This window comes from Corapipo altera, unplaced genomic scaffold (assembly GCF_003945725.1).
Source record: "Corapipo altera isolate COAL_440 unplaced genomic scaffold, ASM394572v1 175, whole genome shotgun sequence".
Lineage (NCBI taxonomy): Eukaryota > Metazoa > Chordata > Aves > Passeriformes > Pipridae > Corapipo > Corapipo altera.
Window position 1 is genome coordinate 922060 of NW_020884942.1, and position 13385 is coordinate 935444.

The following is a 13385-nucleotide window of genomic DNA, read 5'->3' on the forward strand; positions in this document are numbered from 1 at the left end:
AAAAATAGATGGAACTACAGCATACAATGCTCAGCTGACTGCAGAAGGACAGGGCGTTACAATCCAAGGAACCGTTGGTGTAATTGGAGCCCCTTTTTCCATAGCATGTTTATGCTTAGAGACTTGATCCATAATGGGAAAACCCCTGTGGCAAAGGAGTGACAGGAAACAGTGCAAATGCAGCTTATATCACCCCAAACCACTGTTCCCAGTGTAGCTATTACTGGCATGACAGTGCCCTGGCTGGAACAACAGGCTTCACGCCACAGCTCTTGCCTTTCTTGGGTGGGGTGACCAAAGCAGCTCGGAGCACTCCTTTAATAAAACCAGGGGACTGCAGAGATGCGACTACATTTTATAAGCATGTCAAATGGGAACAAACCCTGGGGAAGCCACATCAGCGAGAACACAGCAATAGTCTAAATGTGGACAGCTTCTGCTCAATATTAAATAGTTTAACTGCAAAAGAAGGCAGTCTCTGGAAAGGCTTTTTAGCGGTTGCAGGGGAAGCAAAACAACTAGTGAATTGTGAGCACACTGAGTTTATGAAAGGGTCTGCATGATATGAATGCCCACAAGAGCACGAGAATAGCCCCAAGGGCCCTAGGAGGTCATTTAGCCTTGTGTTCCCACAGCCTGGTTCCTATTGGAGGTATTGTTCTGTCTCACTCTGCAGTGCCTATCCCAGCCACCTACAATTCCAGTGAAAACTACACACTGTAACACAGGGAAACAATGTTATAAACACCTGCAGAGCAAGGACTTGGAGAAGCAGAGGGATGTGCCAAAGCCACACAGTTTATCTCCAGAGAGCCAGGGAACCAATCCTGCTAGCCTCTACCTTCTACAAGAGGTTTCCCTTCAGAGACAAGATGCTCTGGCAAAACCCTGGCACTGTAGGCAGACCAATGCCTTCCACCAAACCATCCCTGAACCACGTTCTGCATTATTTCACCCAGTTTAACATACAGTCTTATCCCCACTGGCTCTTCCTGTCTGATTTTTGCAGCAATACTTTGAGTCTGTGTTTGTGAAGTTATCACCACTGTGAAAACATGTACAGTGTCAGGCTTTGGGTTACAAAGCTGCACAGGGAGGTTGGAAGAAACGCTTCTTTTCACATAGAAATATTTTGCCAGCTGCAACAGGAAAACAATACATGGAAGTAGCAGCTTAATGGGACCTAACCAAAACACTGAGGCTTTTCGAACATTTTTCTTGTTTCTGAAGGCCTTGATTCAAAGCCTCCTCACAGCCAAGCAGTGAGTTGTATAAGTTGCTTGATGGGAGCACCTGGGAGCACCTTTCTCGGAGTAGGATTTTGCAGTGCAAAGTGTCACATGCCAGACCAAAGAGGCTGTGTCACAGTGAACTTATCTTCCACAGCCATTAGACAATTCTCCTTGATGAGGATACAGGTCTAGTGACTTATACACATCAAGTTTAGTGACCAATCCATTATTTTGGTTTCTGACATAGATTAGCGCTGATACCCAGTATTTTCTTCTCTTAACCCACTGCCATGCCCACTGTCACTGTAGACACAGCTTCTTTGTTATCCATATGTTTTGACAAAGGCAGAACAGAGATATGGTGTACTCCAGAACTGATGTACAAACACAGTGAAGGGGAAACTGTAGCAGGAATTTAACGTTAGCATATGAGTTTTATCATAGAACCTGTATTCCTGAATCTTATTCTGGAAATGTTGTCCAAGAGGAGTTTACCCAGTTGTTGCTGCACAGGTAGCACTGAAAGACAGCAGCTTCTAGCTACATCTAGGACTTTGAAGATGCTGCATCATCTGCTTAAGAACCTAATTGCATAGATATAACTGGGTTTTTTGTCTCCTATCTTCTAATTTGCTTCCAAATGGCACATTTTACTGAATGGATCATCTCATAAGCCAAGAAGGCAGCAGACACAAAGAAATAAGAAGTTTTAAGTTATTCAACAGTTGTAGCTTTGTTTTGAAACACAAATAAAATATTTGCCACCAAAATTTCTCTTTTGGTAGGAAGAAAATGTCCGATGAGGTCACTGTCCCCAGGAGAGAAGAGTTCTCTTCCCTTTCAAGATCTAACCAATACAGGTAGAGAGTAAGCCTCTGACTCATTCTAAGAATTGACCACCCAAAAGGTTTGGGAATCAGTTCACACTCACACATGGGATACATGCACATGCACAGGTAAAGACAGGAAGATGCCCCTGCCTGCAATGATCCCAAAATCTCAAGAGCCTGAAGTGGGTGCAGGCACTTCTGCACTGATTCAGCAACACTTATGAGCTCTGACATTTATCTGTGGCTGCAAGACACGTGCTGGCAACACAGACTTGTCCCACAGAGGCAAAGGGATTGCTGGATCTGATAATCATAGGGCAGGACTCTACCCTGCACACATCTTCATGCCCTAAACCTGCTCCAAGGGATTTAGACTCAAATTTTTCATATCCAGAATGTAATCCTACTTGTAATTAAACACTTAGTGACTTTTGGAAAACCTCTTCAGGATCTTCAGTCTTAACCTCTGTGGCTGGGCAGGGCAGCAGCTATGCTCTTAAAATAACTGTCTTTTCAAGGTCTCAGACAAGGAGGGAAGGCTGATGCCTCTAGTCTGCACAGATCAATTTTGCAGCGCGTGATTGCTTCATACACAGTATTATACCATAGAGCACCTCCATTAGGATGGATTTGTTTAGCTGTTCCACCCTGATTGCCAGCAAAACATTTCTACATACTTAATACACCTCTAGACTTTGTACAACTCCACGCTGACAAAAGTTTTCTTCAAGGCTGCATTGGTAAACAAGATTTACCCCTCTTACTCAGTGGAGCAGTATAGAGCTGTTTTTTTCAGCAGCAGGGTCAGCTACAGCAACCTTCATGTCCAGCTGCTCATACTCATTCCCAAATTGTCCTTCCCAATTGCACTGCTATAATTTAGTGGTTGCTGGCACTGTGGGCTGGTTCAGGAAGCTGACTGGTTATTTTTCATCCGGATGTGATGAACCTTCCATTCAAAGCACATCTGCAGAGATGTATTAGCACAAGCAAGGTAGCTACAAGCAGAAGGAAAGAAATCCAGCTTTGCCATCAAGACAAATGCCCATGAAACTATAGCATGGTGTTGGTGTCCACATAAAAATGCAGCTGTGGTGATCTGGAGGTTCTTCCTGCAGAAGACAGATAAATGGTGAGAGAAGGTAATAAAGGGGTCCTCCTGTGAGAGCAACGATTGCTCAGCACATCTGGGTTTTCATGCACTTTTAAGATGACAGCTTTCATGGCTTCTGATGGAAAAGACTTTAACTAAAATTGGGAGGGAGGGAAGGAACAGGAAGAGATGGCAATATTCTGTTACCTGACACTGAGATATCCAAATCCTGCACATACAATAACTACGACATAAGCAATTCCTTCCTTCTGGTTGAAACATGAGCTTAATCAAGTAGGTGTCCAAAGCAGGGTTAACTTACATTTGTTGACCATTAATTTCATTATCTCCCTTATTTCAACTGGAAATCTTTCAGCTGGAGCGTTTATATGACTGTGAAAGGCAGCTGGGTGCAGTAGCTGCTCTAAGTGTTTGGGATGAGGTGACACACATGCCCACCCATGCTCAGGGAAGAAGGAAAAGCCCACCATTGTTAGTGGTCCCTTTTTAGGCTCCACAGTGCATCCTGGTCATTTTTCTGGGCTCTCAGGAAAGAACTGCTACAGCTCTTGGACCATCAGTTCATCAAGAGCCAGTAAGCTCTTGGTGCTCTGCTTCTTGCCCAGCTGCACATCTCCAGTGCTTCACTTTGCACTGGTGTGACAAGAGCAAACATCTGACCAGATGTTAAAAAATATTGCCAAAGACACTCAGGGTGGATCCACTTCAGTCAAAGTGATTCAAGTCAATTTTAATCATATTTAAGAATCAGCGAGCAGCAAATCCTGTTTTGACGTCACTGATTTTAATCTGAGTTTATTTCTAAGAGAGGACGAGTCTCAGACTCACCTGTTTACCTGTATCTGAACACAGCCCATTGCTTTGGTTTCTCTCTCAGCTAAAAAGGAGACAAGTGACGTGTCTTTAAGCAATTCTACAGCTCATACCAGTCAGAAATCTGAATGTGTCCAGGGTGTTTTCTACTTAGGCTATTTCAACTTCTTCTTGCTACTGTATGCCCCCTTGAACATCCATACAAATGCAATTAAATTAAAATGGAAATAAAATTATGCTTTTAAGTGCTAAATTCATCTTTCAAACATGAAATGTTTGAAATGCAGAAAAGGACCTGAGGAAAAAAAACCCCACAACAGAGAACTGTTCTTATTCAGGTACTGAACTGAGTCAACTGTTGAAATGAATAAGCAGCTGGGGACCAAAAGCCTTCTCTGAGGACAAAGTCAAGACTTCTGAGATGTTGCAAGCTCAGAGAAGTCTTTCTTACTGAGTTAGTTCAGTTTGTCATTTGATTATGAGGAGCCAGAGAGGCAAGGGGGAAAAAAAATCTACTACTAATATTGGGCAAGATTAATTACTTTTCACAAAAAGCCTGAAGAACCACTCAACATAAGCAATGCTGGCTGCTGTTTTACAATACTCAAATATTTGCCATGCTTCCCATCACTTCAGACTTTCAACAGATGCTCACAGCTCTAATATTTTTCTTTTACAGCAAAGAAAGGGCTTAAATTGGACTTGATGATCTTAAGGGTCTTTTCCAACCTAAATGATTCTATGAAATATTTACTGACCTACATGAATAAACTCCAAGGGAAAACTTGCAAAGTCAAAGGTCCCTTTAACTTTCCAGAAATTTCACCTGGGCAAGGTGCACACGAACTGGCAATGAGTGCAGTGTCCCACAGGTGATTTAGAGGAGAAACCAGCAGTACCTTAGCCAGGTTAAATCTGAAGTCTGTCAGCAGCAAGGGGGAGGTTAATAAGCAAAACTAGAATTAGGGGAAGTGTTTTCAAGGAATGAAGCAGAAATGCACAAAACAACAGTTCTGGGGAAAAGAGGTGTCTCATTCCAGTGAGCAGTTGTCAGCTGAAGTGTGGAGTTACTTCAGTAGTTTCAAGTGAAGTGTTAGTGGTTTAAGGGAGGGAGTCAGTGCTGTTCAGCATCACTGCGTGTGGCAAAGACAGTGAGAAATAACAGACAATCAGCTCCCATATTTAAGAACTGCTGCATTGGAGAGGAGCAAGCAATGAGGGAAACACTCCCAGGTAGCTTCCCATTGCCACCAAGACACTGTGAGCAGCTAAGCATATCTCCTCCTCTGTGAGGAAGACAGGCAGCCACTGAGCTGTCTTGTATGCTTCCTGCCAAACATCTGTTGTTTAAGCACAGCAGTGCCCCTCTAGTAGAAGCCTCAAAGTAAGGTAGATGTAATGAGTCATTTAATCAATGTTCTTGATATAAAAGAAGCAGATGCTGCTAATTGTGAGTTAGCAGAGCAAAATCAGCTTCACACAGACCTGCACAGGGTCTGTGTCTCTCACCAACCCCCAAAGCATATTTTCACTTGAGGTCTGATTTCTCATTTCCTGAAAATTACAGACCAGTTTCTCTGGACAGAAGCCAAAGCAGCATAAAATTTCTTGCTGGCACTAACATACACGCAGCATTTTGTTAGGAGAAATATAATCTTTGTGACTTCAGTTCTAGAAGCAGCCATGAGCTCATCGGTCTCACACTGCAGTGGCCTGGAGCAGTTTACATAAATTATGACTAAACCTTGCAGAAACTCATGGGGATAGAGCTTTTAATGGTGCTTTGGCCCACACAGCAGAGGCCAAAGAAGTGCTCATCAAGTTGATGAACAAGTGGTAATCAAGCTGATGATCAAGATGCTGGCACTAAGTCCCTCAACACAAAGAGGCCTAAAAGAGCAGGTAACTGTGCACCCTCTTGCTTTACAAGAGGACAGAAAAAAAAGCTTTTCAGAATCCTAATTCACTCAACTATTCATTCAACCAGGAAGGTCTACATGTTCCTGTTTAGAAATGTTTCTGGACAAATCTAGTTGAAGATGTCCTGCTTTTGCGGGGGGTTTGGACTAGATGACCTTTAAAAGACCCCTTCCAAGTGAAACTATTCTATGAAATAAGAGAGGAATCTTTCATTTACATGAATTGCTAGTTTTCCCTTCCACAAGGTGTCTTGGGAGTTCATGGGAGCATGGCAGTTCTTTCCTCTGAAGTACATGCATCTGAATAATTGGTTTTATTTAGTATTATATTTTAGTTTAATGGCCTGAAAAACTTGTATTGATAAGAAAATAATGCTGTCAGCAAGGGGAATATCAGCTGTCAAGCCCTCTAACTTCCCCCTCCCCTCTAAAACCACTAGGGTTTTGACCATAAGACCTTCCATGCTGAACTCAAGACGCAGGGATCAGCACTTACAATGGCTTTACTCCACTGTGGTTCTCCACACACAAGTGAAAACATGAGTTTCCTTTCCAAGGAGTCTCCAAATGGCTTGCACATATTGAAACTGTCCTCACAAAGCAGCAGTTCAGGCAGTAAAAATTCAGAAAGTGCCATGGAGTTTTCACAGAGGAAAGCTGGAACTCAGAGGGGTCAGAAGCACCTCAGATGACTCAGGTGATCATTTTGAATTGCAGAGACCTTTCTAAACACAAGTGTGACTACACTGTGGTTTTACCAGAATTACAGCTGAGTACTTCTGTTCCTAATTTGGACATGGGGGAGAAAGTAGGTGTTTGGCCAATCTGCACGTACAATAGGCAGGAAGTCAAAGCAAGCTTATTTTCTCCAGCAGTTCCAGACAGTACTATCTTTCTCCTTATTTTCCCAGGTGGATAACTCAGAGGGGATTCAACCACATTTAGCAGCTCCAGTTTAAAAGCAGATAGGCAACTGAAGCACAGTGCCATGCTACCAGTTTCTGCAGAGCATTTTTTTTCTCTGTTTCAAGGAGCATTTACACTAATTGTCACAGGTATTCTGTGGTTCCAGACAGGAGTTATCCCTGAAATACTCAGCAAGTGCCAGGTCCATCCCCCAGATAAAATGTGTGCCAGCACCTATCCTTTATGGTGAGGTCTACCCACTCACCTGCATACAGCTTCCACAAGAGACTAGCAGGAAAGCAACAATCTCTTCAGGAATTACATTAGCCACATCCATTCCTGCCTCAGCACAGCACAGCTCAGAGGCCTGCAAGAACCTAGGATTCAGCTTCATCCTCTTGAACTGTCTTCTACCATTACCAGAAACCTGGCTTGGAAGAGCAAGCATTCCATGATCTTGGCTTGGAAGAACACTAATTTAGTTTAGGGATTAGTCACTGTGGGAAGCAAAGGGGTGCTGAGCCAACAGGAGCATCAGCTGCCCTCTGAGCTTTACAGCTGCAAGTGTCACACTCTTGCTTATTCCACTTTGCCAGCAGGATTGGGAGATAAAGCCTCTTTTCTTTGCTCAACTCTCAAGACAGCCTTAAGAGCCACAATATCAGCAGAAAGCAAGCCCTGCACAGCCAACATTGCAAGATTTGTAGTGACACAGTCTGAAAGCAGGAAGGAGACTGCTGTAGCTTTAACAGTCTGCTGCAGTCCCCATACAAGCAAGGATCTCCTGAAGAGCCATCATCAAAGCCAATGGATTTCCACAGTACCACCTCAGCCTGGTCTATCTTGGTGTTATAGCACTAGGCTCTAACAACCTGAGCTGATAGTCTTGTAAGGTATGGATTCCTCTTTGAGTTCCCCCTGGCTTTCCTACAATGAGCACAGTTTAAGACCTGGAGCAGGACAATCACTTTATGCTTATTGGTAGCTGTGATGCCTCCAAATAGAGCAGAACTAATAAAACCTAGACCTATGCTTTACACAAAAGGGAGGAGTAATTTAGATTCAAAGTGATCTCTGCTCCTCCTTTGCTAAATTCAGGTAAGGTACTGCTGCACTTCAAAACCTTCACCAAAAAGAAAGGTGAGTGGGGAGAACATCCCCATTTAAAACTGTCAACGTAGCCTGCAAGTTCAGGCAGAGACTGTTTAGGCATGACCTTGAGTAGCACCTCGTATGCAGAAGCTCAGGGGCCAAGTCCAGACGCAAACCATAAACCACAGCAAAGAGTAAAACCACTGGTGAGTCCAGCTCTTCCTTCTCTCTGTTACAACTGCATTCTTTCCTAGGGCTGGAAAGCTCCACTTTGCACTGGGCAAAGCCATATACCTTGGGAACATGACAAATTCAAAAGGATCCTCTTGTCAGAAAGATAACTTGCCTTTTGTTCTTACAGTGTTACTGCTTAACTGCATAATGCAGCAATAGTGCTCTTCCACATCACTGCTCTCCAGAAAAACAATACAGAAAACCACTCCAGTCTCTCAGTATCCAAATGGAGCCAGAAATAGCTCCTCTCCAAACAAGCACCACAGCACCAAGAGAGTTGTTCTGTTGCACATTTTACAGGAGGGTCTGACCCCATCTATCCTGCTAAGCAACTCTACCTTCAGGAAGAGCACTTAACACCAAGCTCTCAGGCTAACCGCTCTGCCTCACAGCTCTGTTTAGGCTAGGAAAGTACTACCACTTGTCAGGGCTCTCCAGGCTCAAGGTGCCTAAGCTGCTGCTGCAAATAATCATAGAATCATGGAATAGTTTGGGTTGGAAGGGACCTTAAAGGTCATCCTGTTCCAACCCCTCGCCGTGTGGCACAGTCACTCCAAAGCTAAGGTGCCAGAACTAACATCACCCAGCCACCATGTGCCCACTCACTCAGCAGCTGTACCCATCTGTGTGCACAGTCGTTATCACTCCTCTCTCCACTGCTTTACCTTCACCGTGCCTGAATTCCTCACGTGGTACCCAGGGTAGACAGAAGAAACTGAACCAGGCTTGGCCTTGCTCATGCAGCAGGAAACCTCAGAGTCCCAGGGCACATCCAGGCACCAGCCACCACCCCGCCCTGCATCCCAGCCAGCTGCTCGCTCCTTTGGGAGCGAGATGCCTGCTTGGAGGCTGAGTGAACAGCTTTGCGTGCCTGGCTTTGAGCACCGCTTCATGCACCAGCACGAAGGGCTGCATGATCCACGCAGGAAAGGGATGAGCAGCAACCGAGCAGCGGGAGGTTGGCAGCGCTGGCGCTGCTGTGCGCTGCGAGGAGCCGGGGCTGCAAGGCGCTGTTGCCACCTGCTGGCACCAACACAGAGCAAACCACGTTGGCTTCCAAAAAGTCTTACCTGTCCCAGAGCCATCACTGCTCCCTGACAGCACGGTCAGCATGGTGAGGGTGTTGGAAGGGCTCTCCAGACCCACTGCACGCATGGGAGGGGGGGAACAGAGTGGAAAGCCCTGAGCTGCTGCAGGCTGAGCAGCCTCGGGACTCAGAAAAAGCACCAAGCTCGTGTCCTTGTCCCAAACACAGTCCAGCTGCCCCACACCCCAAGGAACTGGGTGATATCTCACCATATGCAGGCCATACCACACTGCTCCACCCAGCTCTCCCAGGGATGCCTGCACAGCCTCTCTGACAGCAGTGTCATGACAAGTTTTTCAAGAGGGAAAGAACAACATAAATCCGGGTGTTTTGAATAATTCATACAGAAAAATCTATCAGTGTTTGAACCAACCAGGAGCAGATGCTTTCTTGGAAGAGTTCACAGTCCAGAGCAGGAGCTCTTGAGGTCCTTTCCTCATGGTTTGTTTTGGCCATAAATGGTTAGCACAACCCTGCAGCAAGACTAGACACTGTCTACTCACCAGTGTTCTTTGCTTTTATCAGTACATGGGGCTCCAGGCTGACCTTCCTTAAGAGGAGCATGTCCAAAGGAGGGCAATGGAGCTGGGGAAGGATCTGGAGCAAAAGTCTGATAAGGAGCCTCTGCAGAAGCTGGGAGTGACCTTCTCACTTGCTACAACTCCCTGACAGGAGGTAGGAGCCAGGGGGAGGTTGTCTCTTCTCCCAAGGAGCCAGGGAGAGAATGAGAGGAAACAGCCTCAAGTTGTGCCAGAGGAGGTTTAGATGGGATATCACAAAAAATTTCTTCCTGAAAAGGGTGGTCAGGCAGTGGCACAGGCTGTCCAGGGCAGTGGTGGGACACATGGAGGGATTTAAAAGCCATGTGGATCTGGCACTTGGGGAAATGGGTTAGTGCTGGGCTTGGCAATGCTGGGAGAATGGTTGGACTTGATGATCTTAAGGGGTTTTCCATCCTATAGGATTCTATGAGTCCACATCTTACCACACATTTTCACACCCACTCCCACTCCTTTCTGTCTGACCCAAGCCATCTACAGGTGGGGAAATGGTGTTTATGCCACACTGTCAGCAGAAAACATCACTTTTTAGAAATAATTACCTTCTTACAGAGAGAATGTTTGGCAATTTTGACACACTCACTCTTGACAAAGGCTCCTGTTCTGTGGACAGGAACAGAGCAGGCTCCATGGTTAGGCAAAACTTCCTTGGGAATGGGGACTGCAGCACAGCTTTCAGAACTGAGGTGGGGTTTGGGGGCTGGGTGTTAAGCAGAAGACTTGTTTAACTACTTTTTTTTTATGTCACCAGCTTTTAACCTAGTTTTTGTTTATTCTAGAGTTTTATCCCTCTGCTTTAACAGAAAGAACTAGAAAAGGGCAAAGAAAAAAATTAACAAGCTTATCCTCTTGAAAGCCATGCAATAGAGAAGAAATAACTTTTAAAAAGTGAGAAGAAACCCCAACAACATACCCCAACAACAGAAGAAACCCCACACAACAGATGCTTTTGGTTTTTAGCCTGATTTCCTTACAGCATCCAGGGCAGCCACACAGCATACACAGACAGCAAAGACACAATCTTTGACTCGTCCCTACTCATGGCTTTTGACCAATTTTAAACAGCTTGGGGAGTAGGAACCCACAAAGCATGAAGTTCCTAAAATTTTGTGAAGCAAAAGGTAAGAGCTTGCTAACACTGCTATGAAGGCAAATGCTAACCAGCAGCATCAGAACTAGCATAGAAGAAAGGCACAGCAGTAAGGCCAGCTCAGCTCTGAGAGCCACCTGCTCCATCAGCAACAGGAGAATCCCTGTCATGCCTACCTGCTCCAGGAACAAGGTAATCTTCCATACTAGCCTAACAGGCTCAGGAGGAGCTTACAGCCAGAGCCAGAGCCAGGAGACAACACAATCCTGTCCAAGGCTCCCTTTCCAGCAGCCCTGCTTCCCAGGGCCAGGTGAAAGCTGTAACCCTAAACACCCAGTGGTAAATGTTTCGTAGGCTTGGGCACTCCAGCATGTAATTAACTCGCTGTTGCTTTCCTCTACCTGAAATATTTCCTCTTTTGCACTTGCTGAGGTGGCTTTATCCAAACATAGATCTCCTGGAGGCAGAGACTGGGTTTCTGTCACTGGAGGTGGAGCTCTTCGTGCAAAGCACAGGTAACTTCTGAGTGCTGAAGCAAAAGTTTTATATATATATAAGTATATATATATAAAACCCACATATATACAATTTGTAGTACAATTGTTCTGTAGTTACAATTGCTAATGTTAAAATAAATTAAAAAAAAAAAAAATGAAAAGAGAGAACTACTGTGCTAGGAATACAGCACTGACTGAAAAACAGGAGTAAGGCTTTGGCCCCAGTTGATATATTCTGGGAATCAAATGGAGGTGGTGATGGACACAAACATGCCATGGACAGCCACAGGGACATCAGGGACACCCAATTCCTCAGGGTCAGCATTTATTTCTGCATTTTTCTGAGTACATAAATAATCCTCCCTCACAAGTAGCCCTTATGAAAGACTTATCCCAAATTAAACTGACAAAACAAGTCAATTGCTGCTTTTGTGTGTATGTTCAGACTTGGCACATTAATTAATATATGCTTTTTTTTGTGAGACTTCTGCCCTTTCGCCTCATGCCAAGAATGAAACTACATGGTTAAATTAATGAGTGTCCATGACAGGAGGTGGACAGCTGAGCCATCGGGGTGAAATGATTTCTAAGTAACATACAGAGGGACTCAAACAGGGAACAGTTCACACCCCTTGGCCCTTCCTGCAGCAGAACCAGAGCAGAACTCCATTCTCCTTCCTTTTCCCACTTCACAAAAAGCTTTGGTTCCTCTGCCTGTTCGTAGACCTTTTAAGCTAAGGTATCATGCTGGAATAGGGATGTTTATGTGACAAGATGATCATATTTTGTGTGGCTAGAAGGCTGGTCCTTTAGGTATAAACACAAAGCTCCAGCAATCCAAGGATCCAACAGGTAAGACCTCTGTGGAAACCTTCCAGCGAGGTACAGTTGATTTAAATACAAAGATATGATCTCATTACAGGGGTATTTGATAGCAGTCCTCTAGCTAATTGATGTTTTCACTTAAGTACCTCAAAGTGCTGGATGGTTTGATCAGGGGCAGGGAAACAGAGGGATGGGAGACGGATGGGGGAGGAAATCAGAGGGATGTGAGGGAGCTGCTGGCTGCTGCCCAGACCCATCTGTCCATGCAGCGGCAGGTTCCAGGGCTGTTCCTCTTGCTACAGTCACCTGTGCTACAGAGCAGCACCAGCTCACCATCAGAAGCAGCAGGTTCTGACAAAGGCGTTGTGTGCCAGCGCCTGGGAAAAGCTGCGCCTGGTTTTGTCCGCTGCAGGGAAGAAAAGCAGGGCCAGTGTTAAAGCTGCCTGGCAACAGAGGCTGGGAAAATTGGTTGGTTTGGGTTTTTTTTCCCCTTTGAAAACGTGAATCACTCACTGACATTAAAGCACGTGGAGGAAAACCCAACCCCGCAGAGGCAGCGCAGGGAAAGGGGCCATGAGGGAGCTGCCGTCCCCTCGCCTCTCCTCTGCTGCTCCCGCACGGCTCGGTGCGCTCGGCCGGCTCCCCCGAGGGCCTGGAGCCCTGCAGAGGGGTACGGGACACCGGCAGCCCCGGGGTGCGCCCGGCCCCGCGCCCTTACGGGGGGCAGGGGGCAGGAGAAGGGCTGAGGGCGGACCTGCCCACTATCACCCAGCGGGCTCCTGGGCACAGCCCCGTGAGGGCCGGCGAGGCGGGGCCGAGAGGACAAAGGCGGCTCCTCCCGTCGGCGAGCACGGGGGTCCTGGGTCCGCCCCGCCGCGGGGGCCGCTGGGCCGGGCAGCGCCCGCCGCAGCCCCTCAGGACTCCCCGCCCCAGCCGCCCCCGCGCAGCGGCCCCGCCCCTCCGCCCTCCCGCTGCGCGCGCTGCGTGCCGGGTATTGTAGTCCAAGGAGGCGTTGTCCACGGCCGGGCGGCGCTGCGCGAAGACCACATCTCCCGGCATGCAGCGCGCTTCGCCCCCCCGCCCCCCTCCCCGCCGCCGCCTCCGCGCCGTGTCGTTGCGCCCGGCCCGGCGCTCCCGCCCCCCGCCGCGCTCGCTGTCCCGGGGCAGCCGGGGCGGCGGCGGCTCC